The 13,874-nt window shown below is 43.7% G+C and overlaps 1 protein-coding gene across 5 annotated transcripts in view; it reads right to left on the bottom strand.

The window, feature by feature from the left end:
- SPATA13 (spermatogenesis associated 13) overlaps positions 1-13,874 on the bottom strand; it is a 263,660-nt gene that overhangs the window by 50,899 nt on the left and 198,887 nt on the right. The window lies entirely within an intron of this gene.

Below are 13,874 nucleotides of genomic sequence, written 5' to 3'. Positions count from 1 at the left end.
GGAACAACCGTCCCAGGCCTCAGCCCACCCGGAGACAAGCTCTCCCCCAGCGGGTCCTCCAAGTCTGGGCTCAGGGGAGCCCGCTGCGGGCTCTGTGGGAGGGAGGGGGGCAGGAGAGCGTGCAGGCGCAGTCCCGCGAGCCCCGTACCCTCCGCTCTTCCGTCCCGAGACATCCTGTAACAACCAAGTGAAAATAGAACAGAGCCCAGCCCGGGGAGGGCTGTGCTAACCAGGCAAGTCATGTGACTGCAGGGCAGGCAGAGCGGGCCACCCTGGCCGAGCGCCCAGCGGGGCGGATGTCCCCCTGCAGCCCTGCCCTGAGCAGTGGCCCAGGGACTCTGGGCTCTCGCCAGTCAGTGGCAACTGAGACCAGAAATGCAGGTCCCATATTTCCAAGCTGAGACCCGGGGAAGCGAGGTGACTTGCCCAGGGCCACGCAGCCAGCTAGCGGCAACAGAGACACCAGGTATGGGCCTTGTAACCTCTGTCCCCACTAAGCCACGACACTTCCCATATACGAAGTCACCTCTGCTCGAGAGACAGAGGGCTCTAGCGAACACCACTGCCTCCTTGCTACCTGCGGATTCGATTCTTACAGCTTGGACCACTTTAATTCAAGTCACCAGGGACAGAGTCCAGAATACACCACTGTAGCATAAACACCATTGTGAGTGGAAGGCACTTAAGAACAGGGTTTTCTTCTGCGTGAAAGCAGAACTCAGTGGTCATAAGTCCCCTCCCTTGGGACGGGATTCTCCTTCTTCCAGCCAGGGAAGATTGGCTCTTGTCACTGAGAGGAGAAGCCCTCACCGAAACAGACGCAGGCACAAAACTACCCTGTCTCCCAGCTGCTCACCTACAGGCCCCTAGTCTTTCCCAAAAGTCACTCGCTTTCCCGTGAGAGCCTTTCTCCACCCGCTTTCCCCTATTAAGATGTTCTGTCAGCTCCCAGGGCTAACCACTTCCTGGAACCACAGTTTCCTGTGAACTCCCACTTACTCACATGAATAAAAATCTGTCTTCTGTCAGTTTAATTCACACACCTCCAGAAAAGAATGTATAAGAGGGTGTATTAAAACATTTTCCTCTGACACCGTGGGAAAATATGAGAGCAATCATGGAAAAGTTAATATTGTTTTTTGCAGTACATACATATAACAAACAGGCTGTTATGGATGGTTTAACTCAATTACTAAATCAAACGGCACAGACAACTTAAGCACACAGTGAGAATAAACCCATTTATGTCATCACCCAGTGATAAAAAGGTTGGGAAACAACATGCTAGAAAAACAGTACAACAAAATTGCAGGCAATAAATTGGTCACAAATCTATGTGCAGTTGTTGTTTTTGTTGGTGGTGGTGGGGTTTTGTGGGTTTTTTTTTTTGCACATATACAACCTCCAGCCTGCTTTCCTCATTGATGCCAAAAAAAAAAAAAAGAGAGAGAGAAGGAGACATGGGTTTAGGAAAACCAGCAGTTGTCTTAGTTGCTCAGGTAACAAATCCTTCTGAGAGCAAACAGGCTCCAGGAAGTGATGGGGGCGGGTAAAGGAAGGCGTGCAGAGGTCAGGAAATCAGACACTGACTGCGTAAAGCCTCGTGCCCACAGGGCAGCACGAGGAGAACCAACCGTGATTCTCGTGTGACACATCAGTACCGTACAGCCCCACCCGAGACCTGAAAGGAGAAAGCATGCCTTCCGAGTGGTACCAGATGCCCCAGGAGGTGCAGGAATTAGCTAATAGAATCATAATATATAAAACTGAAACGTCCATTTTATTCAAAGCAAAAGTACAGAAGGAGGGACAGAGGGATAGGGGAAAATCCCTCAGGTTTAAGCTCACATTCAAACAGTGAGGCTTTGCCAGAAGACAGGTACATTCAAATAAAACAAAAGTGAACTTTCCTGCAAATTCTAAAACTGAATCTTCTTTTAGCAAACATTATGTGCTTCTGAAATACACCCTTGGTTCGTCCCGGGGAACACAGCTTGAGTGCGACTCTTCCCGGAAATACAAACACCCAGCAAAGGACGCTCTACACCCAACGAGCCAGGACCTACCCCAGACTCTGCTACAGGCAGTGGCCCCAGATGCTGTGAAGGGACAGCAGGTGACCACATCCACGCCCTCCGAGAGTTTTTTCCTGCTTTAAACACACTCTCATTGGGTGTAAGTGGCTGGGCCGGAGCTCTGCTGGCCCAGGTTCTCCTCACAGCCCAGCAGCCCAGCGCAGACCCACCCGGGACCAATTCACACCCAAGTCACCAACGTCTGTGAACAGACCTGTCCGTGGCCTCGTTAATTCTTGCTTCCCAGCACAGTTTTAAAATACTTTCCCTAGTTGGGGGGCGGTTTGCATTGTTTTCTTCTATGCAAGATTCCTTCCTTTACGTTACAAAAGTAAAAGGCAAAATAGATCTCATTACCTCTGCTTAGACACTTCAAAACATATTTTGAAACCACAGTGAAAGTGACTCATCAACCTGAGGGAAAAGCACTGATCCCACACATGTCCCTTCAGAACCCCGTCTAACGTTGAGTCTCTAGGACCGACAGCAAGAGCTGGGGTTGAACTGTGTCCCCTGAAGATCTACTGGGAGTCCTCACCCCCATACCTGTGAATGTGACCATAGTGGCAGGTACGGAGTCTGCAGGTGCAGTGGAGTTAAGATGAGGTCATACTAGTAGATGAGCCCTAATCCAATGGCTGGCGTCCCTGGAAGAGGAGGGAAATGTGGAAACAGAGACAAGAGGAAGAAAGATGTGCGGCCCGAGGCAGAGATGAGAGCCACGCACCCGTGATCCGAGGAGCCTGCAGGGAACCCCGAGGCTGGAAGAGGCAGGGGGTCCACCTCTTGGGCTTCCAGGGGTGGGGCCCCGCCTGCCCAGCCATGACTGCAGACATCTGGCCTCCGCAGCAACGAGGATACATGTCAGCTGTCTTAGCCCCCGTGGTAATTTGTTACAGTAGCTCCAGGGAAGCAGCACAGCAAGGTAACTCAGAAGAAAATATTACAGGCAAAAAGCATATTCTGACCATGTGAAGATTAAAAAATAAAATAAACTAAAGCAAGGAGACCTTCCTCTGGATGAGCCAGAGGTGCCGTGAAGATGCAGATGAGTACAACGAGCAAAGCCAGGTTTTCACAGGTTCTCAGAGTCCTGGGTTCCGCGGGGGACCCAGCACAGGCACCGGGCTGGAGGGGGAAGGAGAAGCATCTTGACAATGCATGTGGCAGAGACCGTGGAACAAGGTTACGTAACGACAGCTGTGACTCTGGAACACCTGTGACCTGCTGGAACCACACCAGGCGCATCACCGTATTTAACCTTCACAACCACCCTACGAGGTAGGGGCCACATTTTACTATCAGGACACTAGGGCTACAATAAATAAAATTACTTGCTCACAGAGCCAGAAAGGGGAGGGGCCCCTTTTATACCCCAGTCTGTCTGATTTCAAAATTTCTGCCTTTTCTGCTCGGCCACCTGCATCCAAGGCGTGTACCATTACAGGAGGAAAGCAGAACTCTGTAGGTTTTCCAGCCCTTGGCTGTCGAGTGTTTGGAGGGAGCGGAGAGGAGACGGCAGTTATGAGAGGCTCTGACAACTGTGCCTGGGGAACCCACAGACTGCTTCTCAAAATCTCATTTTAAATGCGTAAGATAAAAAGTGTATTCCATCGATAGAGGGATAAAGAAGATGTGATACACACACACACACACACACACACACACACACACACACACAATGGAATACTATTCAGCCATAAAAAAGAATGAAATTCTGCCATTTGCAGCAACATGGATGGACCTAGAGATTGTCATACTAAGTGAAGTAAGTCAGACAGAGAAAGACAGATACTGTATGATATCAGTTCTATGTGGAATCTCAAAAATAAAACAAAACTAGTGAATAGAACAAAAAAGAAACAGACCCACAGAAAGAACAAACTAGTGGTTACCAGTGGGGGGGAGGGGCAAGATAGGGGGCGGGGATTAAGAAACATAAACTACCATATATACAATAAATAAGCTGCAAGGATATATTGTACAGCACAGGGAATACAGCCAATATTATATAATAAGTATAAGTGGAATATAACCTTTGAAAATCGTGAGTCACTATGTTATATACCTGAAATGTATGTACTATTATACCTCAACTATACCTCAATGAAAAAAATATACACATCATTTACAGAAAAAAAGACAGGATAGTATTATAAATGAAGCTGATTATTTTGAAACGCAATTTTCAAAATATTAACAGAATCTTGATATAGTAGTATAGGTAATATGAGTTAAGAAGACTGGAGATAGGCCGAAAAGCTGTCACACTTTGAAGTACTATACTGAGGAGGACGAGAAGTTTTAAGAATATCAGCAAAAACTCGTAAGATGTGAAAAAGATCTGTGATTTCCATGGTGATTATATCACAGGTGTTGCTAAAATTGCTCTGGTTTGATGCCTACATTCATAATAGAAGGAAATGCTATCTTTTAGTGTGAAAATAATAAAATCCCCACTTCCTGATTTCCACTGATGTAGTCCTTGGATGAACATAAGTTAAAACCTCCTAGTTTAAAATGCTGAAGAGGGTGTGGAGAAAAGGGAACCCTGCTACACTGTTGGTGGGAATGTAAGTTAGTGAAGCCACTATGGAGAACAGTATGGAGGTTCCTCAGACAACTAAAAATAGATTTATCATATATGATCCAGCAATCCCACTCCTGGGTATGTATTCATACAACTATAATTCAACAAGACACCTGCACCCCTATGTTCACAGCAGCACTATTCACAATAGCCAAGACATGGAAGCAACCTATGTCCATCAACAAATGAACGGATAAAGAAGATGTGGGGGCTTCCATGGTGGCGCAGTGGTTGGGAGTCCGCCTGCCAATAAAGGGGACACGGGTTCGTGCCCCGGTCCGGGAGGATCCCACATGCCGCGGAGCGGCTGGGCCCGTGAGCCATGGCCGCTGAGCCTGCGCGTCCGGAGCCTGTGCTCCGCAACGGGAGAGGCCACAGCAGTGAGAGGCCCGCGTACGGCAAAAAAAAAAAAAAAAAAAAAAAGCAAATATTAACGCGCATGCGGACACTGAATTTACTACTGATTGCCCAGTTCTCCGAGCATAAAAAAACCCTTAAAAGTAACTATGGGGCTTCCCTGGTGGCGCAGTGGTTGAGAGTCCGCCTGCCGATGCAGGGGACACGGGTTCGTGCCCCGGTCCGGGAAGATCCCACATGCCGCAGAGCGGCTGGGCCCGTGAGCCATGGCCGCTGAGCCTGCGCGTCCGGAGCCTGTGCTCCGCAACGGGAGAGGCCACAGCAGTGAGAGGCCCGCATACCGCAAAAAAAAAAAAAAAAAAAAAAAAAAAAGTAACTATGAAAAATCTGGGCTCTGGAAGTCCCCCCTCCCCTGCCTTTGTAATAAACCATTCACAGGAATTCCATTTCTGGGCTTAACTAAAACCCCACCATCCTACCATCTCAGGATCAACAGCAGCACAGTGCTAGTTTGACATCCGGGTAGAGAAATGATAGAATTGCAGGCTGTTGTTTTACGTGTGGACTCATGAAAAGTGAAGAAACAGTTTAAAACCATCATATTATGAAATAAATGCACATAATGACTCCACATTAAAATGTATTTTATCTGAAACACATGATGAAGTATAGAGAGGTATACTCAAACTTTGCTTTCAATTAATAAAAAGCATGATTTTATAAAAATGAACTTGCTTTCCTCTTTAGAAATTGTTTAATGGTTGAGGACAACTGAATATTCCAAATTCAAGAACCACGTTTTAGAGCTGAATGTCAGAAGCCCACTGTTTTTCTAAACCTTTTTTTTTTTTAACATCTTTATTGGAGTATAATTGCTTTACACTGTTGTGTTAGTTGCTGCTTTATAACAAAGTAAATCAGCTATACATATACATACATCCCCACATCTCCTCCCTCTTGCGTCTCCCTCCCTTCTCTATCCCACCCCTCTAGGTGGTCACAAAGCACCAAGCTGATCTCCCTGTGCTATGCAGCTGCTTCCCACTAGCTATCTATTTTACATTTGGTAGTGTATATATGTCCATGCCACTCTCTCACTTTGTCCCAGCTTACCCTTCCCCCTCCCAGTGTCCTCAATTCCATTCTCTATGTCTTCATCTTTATTCCTGTCCTGCCCCTAGGTTCTTCAGAATTTTTTTTTTTTTTAGATTCCATATATATGTGTTAGCATACGGTATATGTTTTTCTCTTTCTGACTGACTTCATTCTGTATGATAGTCTCTAGGCCCATCCACTTCACTACAAATAACTCAATTTCATTTATTTTTATGGCTGAGTAATATTCCATTGTATATACATGCCACATCTTTTTTTTTCAAACTTCTACTCTTTTTATACAGCAGGTTCTTATTAGTTATCCATTTTATACATATTAATGTATATGTGTCGATCCAGTCTACCAATTCATCACACCACCACCCGCCACTTTCCCGCCTTGGGGTCCATACATTTGTTCTCTACATCTGTGTCTCTATTTCTGCCCTGCAAACTGGTTCATCTGTACCATTTTTCTAGGTTCCACAAATATGCGTTAATATATGGTATTTGTTTTTCTCTTTCTGACTTACTTCACTCTGTATGACAGTCTCTAGATCCATCCACGTGTCTACAAATGACCCAATTCCGTTCCTTTTTATGGCTGAGTAATATTCCATTGTATATTTGTACCACATCTTCTTTATCCATTCATCTGTCGATGGGCATTTAGCTTGCTTCCATGACCTGGCTATTGTAAATAGTGCTGCAATGAACATTGGGATGCATGTGTCTTTTTGAATTATGGTTTTCTCAGCATATGTGCCCAGTAGTGGGATTGCTGGGTCATATGATAATTCTATTTTTACTTACTTAAGGAACCTCCATACTGTTCTACATAGTGGCTGTATCAATTTACATTCCCACCAACAGTGCAAGAGGGTTCCCTTTTCACCACACCCTCTCCAGCATTTGTTGTTTGTAGATTTTCTGATGATGCCCATTCCAACTGGTGTGAGGTGATACCTCATTGTAGTTTTGATTTGCATTTCTCTAATAATTAGTGATGTTGAGCAGCTTTTCATATGCTTCTTGACCATCTGTATGTCTTCTTTGGAGAAATGTCCGTTTAGGTCTTCTGCCCAGTTTTTGACTGGGTTGTTTGTTTTTTTAATATTGAGCTACATGAGCTGCTTCTATATTTTGGAGATGAATCCTTTGTCCCTTGATTCGTTTGCAAATATTTTCTCACATTCTGAGGGTTGTCTTTTCGTCTTATTTGTAGTTTCCTTTGCTTTGCAAAAAACTTTTAAGTTTAATTAAGTCCCATTTGTTTATTTTTGTTTTTATTTCCATTCCTCTAGGAGGTGGATCAAAAAAGAACTTGCTGTGATTTATGTCAAAGAGTGTTCTTCCTATGTTTTCCTCTAAGAGTTTTATAGGGTCTGCTCTTACATTTAGGTCTCTAATCCATTTTGAGTTTATTTTTGTGTATGGTGTTAGGGAGTGTTCTAATTTCATTCTTTTACATGTAGCTGTCCAGTTTTCCCAGCACCACTTATTGAATAGACTGTCTTTTCTCCATTGTATATCTTTGCCTCCTTTATCAAAGATAAGGTGACCATATGTGCATGGGTTTATCTCTGGACTTTCTATCCCTTTCCATTGATCTATATTTGTTTTTGTGCCAGTACCATATTGTCTTGATTACTGTAGCTTTGTAGTATAGTCTGAAGTGAGGGAGTCTCATTCCTCCAGCTCCATTTTTTTCCCTTAAGACTGCTTTGGCTATTAGGAATCTTTCATGTCTCCATACAAATTTTAAGATTTTTTTGTTCTAGTTCTGTAAAAAATGCCATTGTTAATATGATAGGGATTGCACTGAATCTGTAGATTGCTTTGGGTAGTATAGTCATTTTCACAATGTTGATTCTTCCAATCCAAGAACATGGTATATCTCTCCATTTGTCGGTATCATCTTTAATTTCTTTCATCAGTATCTCTTACTTTTCTGCATACAGGTCTTTTGTCTACCTAGGTAGGTTTATTCCTAGGCATTTTATTCTTTTTGTTGCAGTGGTAAATGGGAGTGTTTCCTTAATTTCTCTTTCAGATTTTTCATCATTAGTGTATAGGAATGCAAGAGATTTCTGTGCATTAATTTTGTACCCTGCAACTTTACCAGATTCATTGATTAGCTCTAACAGTTTTCTGGTGGCATCTTTAGGATTCTTTATGTATAGTATCATTGTCATCTGCAAACAGTGACAGTTTTACTTCTTCTTTTCCAATTTGTATTCCTTTTGTTTCTTTTTCTTCTCTGATTGCCATGGCTAGGACTTCCAGAACTAGGTTGAATAACAGTGGTGAGAGTGGACATCCTTGTCTTGTTCCTGATCTTAGAGGAAATGCTTTCAGTTTTTCACCATTGAGAATGATGTTTGCTGTGGGTTTGTCGCATATGGCCTTTATTATGTTGAGGTAGGTTCCCTCTATGCCCACTTTCTGGGGAGTTTTTATCATAAATGGGTGTCGAATTTTGCAAAAGCTTTTTCTGCATCTATTGAGATGATCATATGGTTTTTATTCTTCAATTTGTTAATATGGTATACCACATTGATTGATTTGTGTATATTGAAGAATCCTTGCATCCCTAGGATAAATCCCACTTGATCATGGTGTATGATCCTTTTAATGTGCTGTTGGATTCTGTTTGCTAGTATTTTGTTGAGGATTTTTGCATCTATATTCATAAGTGATATTGGTCTGTAATTTTCTTTTTTTGTAGTATCTTTGTCTGGTTTTGGTATCAGGGTGATGGTGGCCTCGTAGAGTGAGTTTGGGAGTGTTCCTCCCTCTGCTATATTTTGGAAGAGTTTCAGAAGGATAGGTGTTAGCTCTTCTCTAAATGTTTGACAGAATTCGCCTATGAAGCCATCTGGTCCTGGACTTTTGTATGTTGGAAGATTTTTAATCACAGTTTCAATTTCATTACTTGTAATTGGTCTGTTTATATATTTATATTTCTTCCTGGTTCAGTCTTGGAAGGTTATACCTTTCTAAGAGTTTGTCCATTTCTTCCAGGTTGTCCATTTTATTGGCATAGAGTTGCTTGTAGTAGTCTCTTACGATGCTTTGTATTTCTGCGGTGTCTGTTGTAACTTCTCCTTTTTCATTTCTAATTTTATTGATTTAAGTCCTCTCCCTCTTTTTCTTGATGAGTCTGGCTAAAGGATTCTCAATTTTATTTTTCTTCTCAAAGAGCCAGCTTTTAGTTTTATTGATGTTTGCTATTGTTTTCTTTGTTTCTATTTCATTTATCCCTGCTCTGATCTTTGATTTCTTTCCTTATAATAACTTCGGGTTTTGTTTGTTCTTCTTTCTCTAATTGCTTTAAGGTTAGGTTGTTTGAGAATTTTCTTGTTTCTTGAGGTAGGATTGTATTGCTATAAAATTCCCTCTTAGAACTGCTTTTACTGCATCCCATAGGTTTTGGGTCATTGTGTTTTCATCGTCATTTGTTTCTAGGTATTTTTTTATTTCCTCTTTGATATCTTCACTGATCTCTTGGTTATTTAGTAGTGTATTGTTTAGCCTCCATGTGTTTGCATTTTTTACAGATTTTTTTCCTGTAATTGATATCTAGTCTCATAGCGTTGTGGTTGGAAAAGATATTTGATACGATTTCAATTTTCTTAAATTTACCAAGGCTTGATTTGTGAACCAAAATATGATCTATCCTGGAGAATGTTCCATGAGCACTTGAGAAGAAAGTGTATTCTGCTGTTTTTAGATGGAATGTCCTATAAATGTCAATTAAGTCCATCTTGTTTAATGTATCATTTAAAGCTTGTGTTTCCTTATTTATTTTCATTTTGGATGATCTGTCCATTGGTGAAACAGGGGTGTTAAAGTCCCCTACTATGATTGTGTTACTGTCGATTTCCCCTTTTATGGCTGTTAGCATTTGCCTTATGTAATGAGGTGCTCCTATGTTGGGTTTATAAATATTTACAATTGTTATATCTTCTTCTTGGATTGATCCCTTGATCGTTATGTAGTGTCCTTCTTTGTCTCTTGTAATAGTCTTTATTTTAAAGTCATTTTGTCTGATATGAGAATTGCTATTCCAGCTTTCTTTTGATTTCCATTTGCATGGAATATCTTTTTCCATCCCCTCACTTTCAGTCTGTATGTGTCCCTAGGTCTGAAGTGGGTCACTTGTAGATAGCATATATACGGGTCTTGTTTTTGTATCCATTCAGTCAGTCTATGTCTTTTGGTTAGAGCATTTAATCCATTTACATTTAAGGTAATTATTGATATGTATGTTCCTATTACCATTTTCTTATTTGCTTTGCATTTGTTATTGCAGGTTTTTCCCTTCTCTTGTGTATCCTGCCTAGAGAAGTGCCTTTAGCATTTGTTGTAAAGCTGGTTTGGTGGTACTGAATTCTCTTAGCTTTTGCTTGTCTCTAAAGGTTTTAATTTCTCTGTCAAATCTGAATGAGATCCTTGCTGGGTCTAAACCTTTTTGAACATGAGACTTTGTTAACGCTGTTTGACTTCCTTTGTACAGAGAGGGAGAGGAATCAGGAGGAGGGGGAAAGGGACTTCCCTGGTGGTCCAGTGGTTAAGACTCTGAGCTTTCACTGCAGGGGGCGTGGCTTTGATCCCTGGTCGGGGAACTAAGATCCCGCTTGCCGCATGGCATGGCAAAAAAATAAAAGCTATCTAGAGATGACTTAAAGTATATGGGAGAATGTGAGTAGGTTATATGCAAATAATACACCATTGTATGTAAGGGATTTGAGCGTTCATGGATTTTGGTATCTGTGAGGCGGAAAGGAGAAGGGGAAGCAGGGCCCAGCTTACTCTCTGTGGAGGACAATGAAGGATGATGTCTGTGTTCCCAGCATCAACGCATTTCAAGCCATGGTTGGCAGCACAAATATACAAATCAACAGCCCAGAATGTCTTTAGAATCAAGGAAACTAAGGGCCACTGGAGTAGAGTGCAGAATAGCATCTTCATAATCATGATGGCCTTTGTGTTCTAGCTGAGGAGGTCCCAGGTACCCAGTCATCCCATGCTGGGCGCCCCTCAACGTTTCCCTCTCCCTCCCCAACCACAGCTACAGTTAATCTCAGGAGGAATCTAGTCCATCACGTCCCATGGAACAGTCTCCTAACGCTTCCTTGTCTCCAACCCATTCTCCATCCTACCACTAAAACACACATCAGATCGCAGCTGGCTGTCACCCCAGAACAAACCCGGGGTCATTCAAAACCTCATCCAATGTGCCTTTCCAGCTCCGTCTTCACACGCAATTATTCACCAGCCACACCACACAACTCGCCTTTGCCACACACCACTTGAGGCAATTGGAAATGAGGGAAAGGCTGCTCCCGCTACGATACCTTTTTGCCCCTGTCAATCTGGAAATTTTATCCTTCAGCATTCAGTTGAAATATCACCTCCTGCAGGAAAACTTCATCAATTCCCCTGGGCTCTGAGCTCTCTTTCCTGTGCCTCTGTTAAAACCACTGCAATATTTTTATAGCCTTGATTTATTTATCTGGGTGTCACATGACAACAGCTACTTACATTCTTTCCAAATTATCCAATACCATTGTGACATCCCCGGAGTCCGCAGCCTGGGAAACTGGCAGTTTAAAAAGCTTCATGAATGGGTCAAGGGATGAATGGGTGACTGGTGGACAAAGGAGCAAATAAGTGAGCAGTTCTGGGTGGCAAGGAAGCTGTCCTCACCCTACATTTATATGTGATTTTATAAAAATGAACTTAAGTTATCACTTGAGGATAACTAATATCTCGAAACCTATAACAATATCTTAGATCAGGAAATCAACCATCCCATTCCTGTCTCTTTCATAACCGATTCGAATTCCATGTACCCTGGAAACAAGCCGACTTCAATTTTCTTTCCCCCATTGTCAACAATCCTGTTTTAAAGTCTCCTATTTGGGACTTCCCTGGTGGCACAGTAGTTAAGAATCCGCCTGCCAATGTAGCAGACACAGATTCGAGCCCCGGTCCAGGAAGATCGCACTTGCCGCGGAGCAACTAAGCCCGGGCACCACAAGTACCGAGCCTGCGCTCTAGAGCCCGCGAGCCACAACTACTGAGCCCACGCGCCACAACTACTGAAGCCCACACGCCTAGAGCCTGTGCTCCGCAATGAGAAGCCACCACAATGAGAAGCCCGCACACCGCAACGAAGAGTAGCCCCCGCTCGCCGCAACTAGAGAAAGTCCACCTTTAGCAACGAAGACCCAATGCAGCCAAAAATAAATAAATAAGATAAAAATAAAAAGTCTCCTATTTGGTACCAGACACGTGGGGGGCAAGGTAATGCATCTTTTCTAACCAACAAGTTTCCTCTGCTGGTGACAGAGTGTAAAAGGAAAGATTTAGGCCTTTTCAAACGTCTCTCTTCCATATTTTAGGCTCAGTGGGAAGCATCACTGCATTGGGAGGAGAAAAGGGCCCGGGACACAATGACAGGAGGCAGTGGATGACGAGGGCGTGGTGACGGGAGGGTGGGAAAAGCACTCCAGAGGGAAGTCAGAGGAGGGAGGGCTTCGTGGGGACCCGCTGTTCCTTTTGGCAACTCTCACTGACGTCAGATACACTCTGTCACCCCCTCCTTTACACTTGAAAGCGTCCAGCCCATGAACCTGAGGAGTCAAGTAAACCCCGAGCCTGATTAGATCTGCTGTTCCCCAGGAGCGCTCTGGGTAGAGCTCCTGGGGCTGTGGGAACAGGGACCACCCCGGAGGGAAGGAAGACCACGGCGGCACCAAGGTGTTCCGTGAGAATTGAACGCGCAATGCTGCAAAAGATCTCCAGGATGTTTAGTTCAAAACCTGCAGTAAAAGAATTACAGATGGGGCTTCCCTGGTGGCGCAGTGGTTGAGAGTCCGCCTGCCGATGCAGGGGACACGGGTTCCTAGCGGCGCGTCCGGAGCCTGTGCTCCGCAGCGGGAGAGGCCACAGCAGTGAGAGGCCCGCGTACCGCAAAAAAAAAAAAAAAAAAAAAGGCCTGGCTCCAGCCCCTGTGGGGCTTGGGAGGGGCCTGTAACCTCTCCATGCCTCAGTTTATTCATTGTTTAAAAACAAAAACCCAAATCCAAAAATGTTGACCTCCTTGACAGGGTGGCTGAGCAGAATCTTTATTCACTGAAAAACCATCCGCTAAACATGAGTGGTTGCTGTTGATACTTTTACTTGTAAGAGCCAATGACATTGTTAAAGTTCCAAAGGGAGGCGGTAAAACTCCCGTCCCCGGCAGAGGGTGTAGCAATTTCTGATCAACATATTTTAGACCAAATTCTTTATTCCACCATTTACTTCTTGCTTGAAAGGTGTTAATTTCATCCCTGGGGAACTGCTGTTTGTACTCTATAGAGATTCGTATCAGGTTAATAGAATCCAATGAGAAAACCAGGACTACAAGTCACGTTTAACTCTTTCAGGGGTTAATGCCTCTCTTTCCTAAACCAAGAGTCAGCGGGGGTAGATGTGGAAGAGAAATGCCCTAACCTAACATACAGGATATCAGTACCTAGAGGAGCCTCGGCCTGGACAGCAGGTCGCAAGCTTCAGTGCCTGAGATATTTCCCTGGGTATAGTGTTAAAGGTCCAGATTACTGCTTCTGATTCAGTAGCCCCAGGTGGGGCTCAGGACCTGTGCCTTTACCTTGCAACCTGGGTGGTCCGATTCCAAACTGTGAGACACTCCGGCTACAAGATGGGAAGTAATTTGCAGAATTTAACTGGTTTGTACTGAAGGG

Source organism: Orcinus orca, chromosome 18, assembly GCF_937001465.1.
Source record: "Orcinus orca chromosome 18, mOrcOrc1.1, whole genome shotgun sequence".
In the NCBI taxonomy this organism is placed as follows: domain Eukaryota; kingdom Metazoa; phylum Chordata; class Mammalia; order Artiodactyla; family Delphinidae; genus Orcinus; species Orcinus orca.
This window is presented reverse-complemented; position numbering and strand designations above follow the sequence as displayed.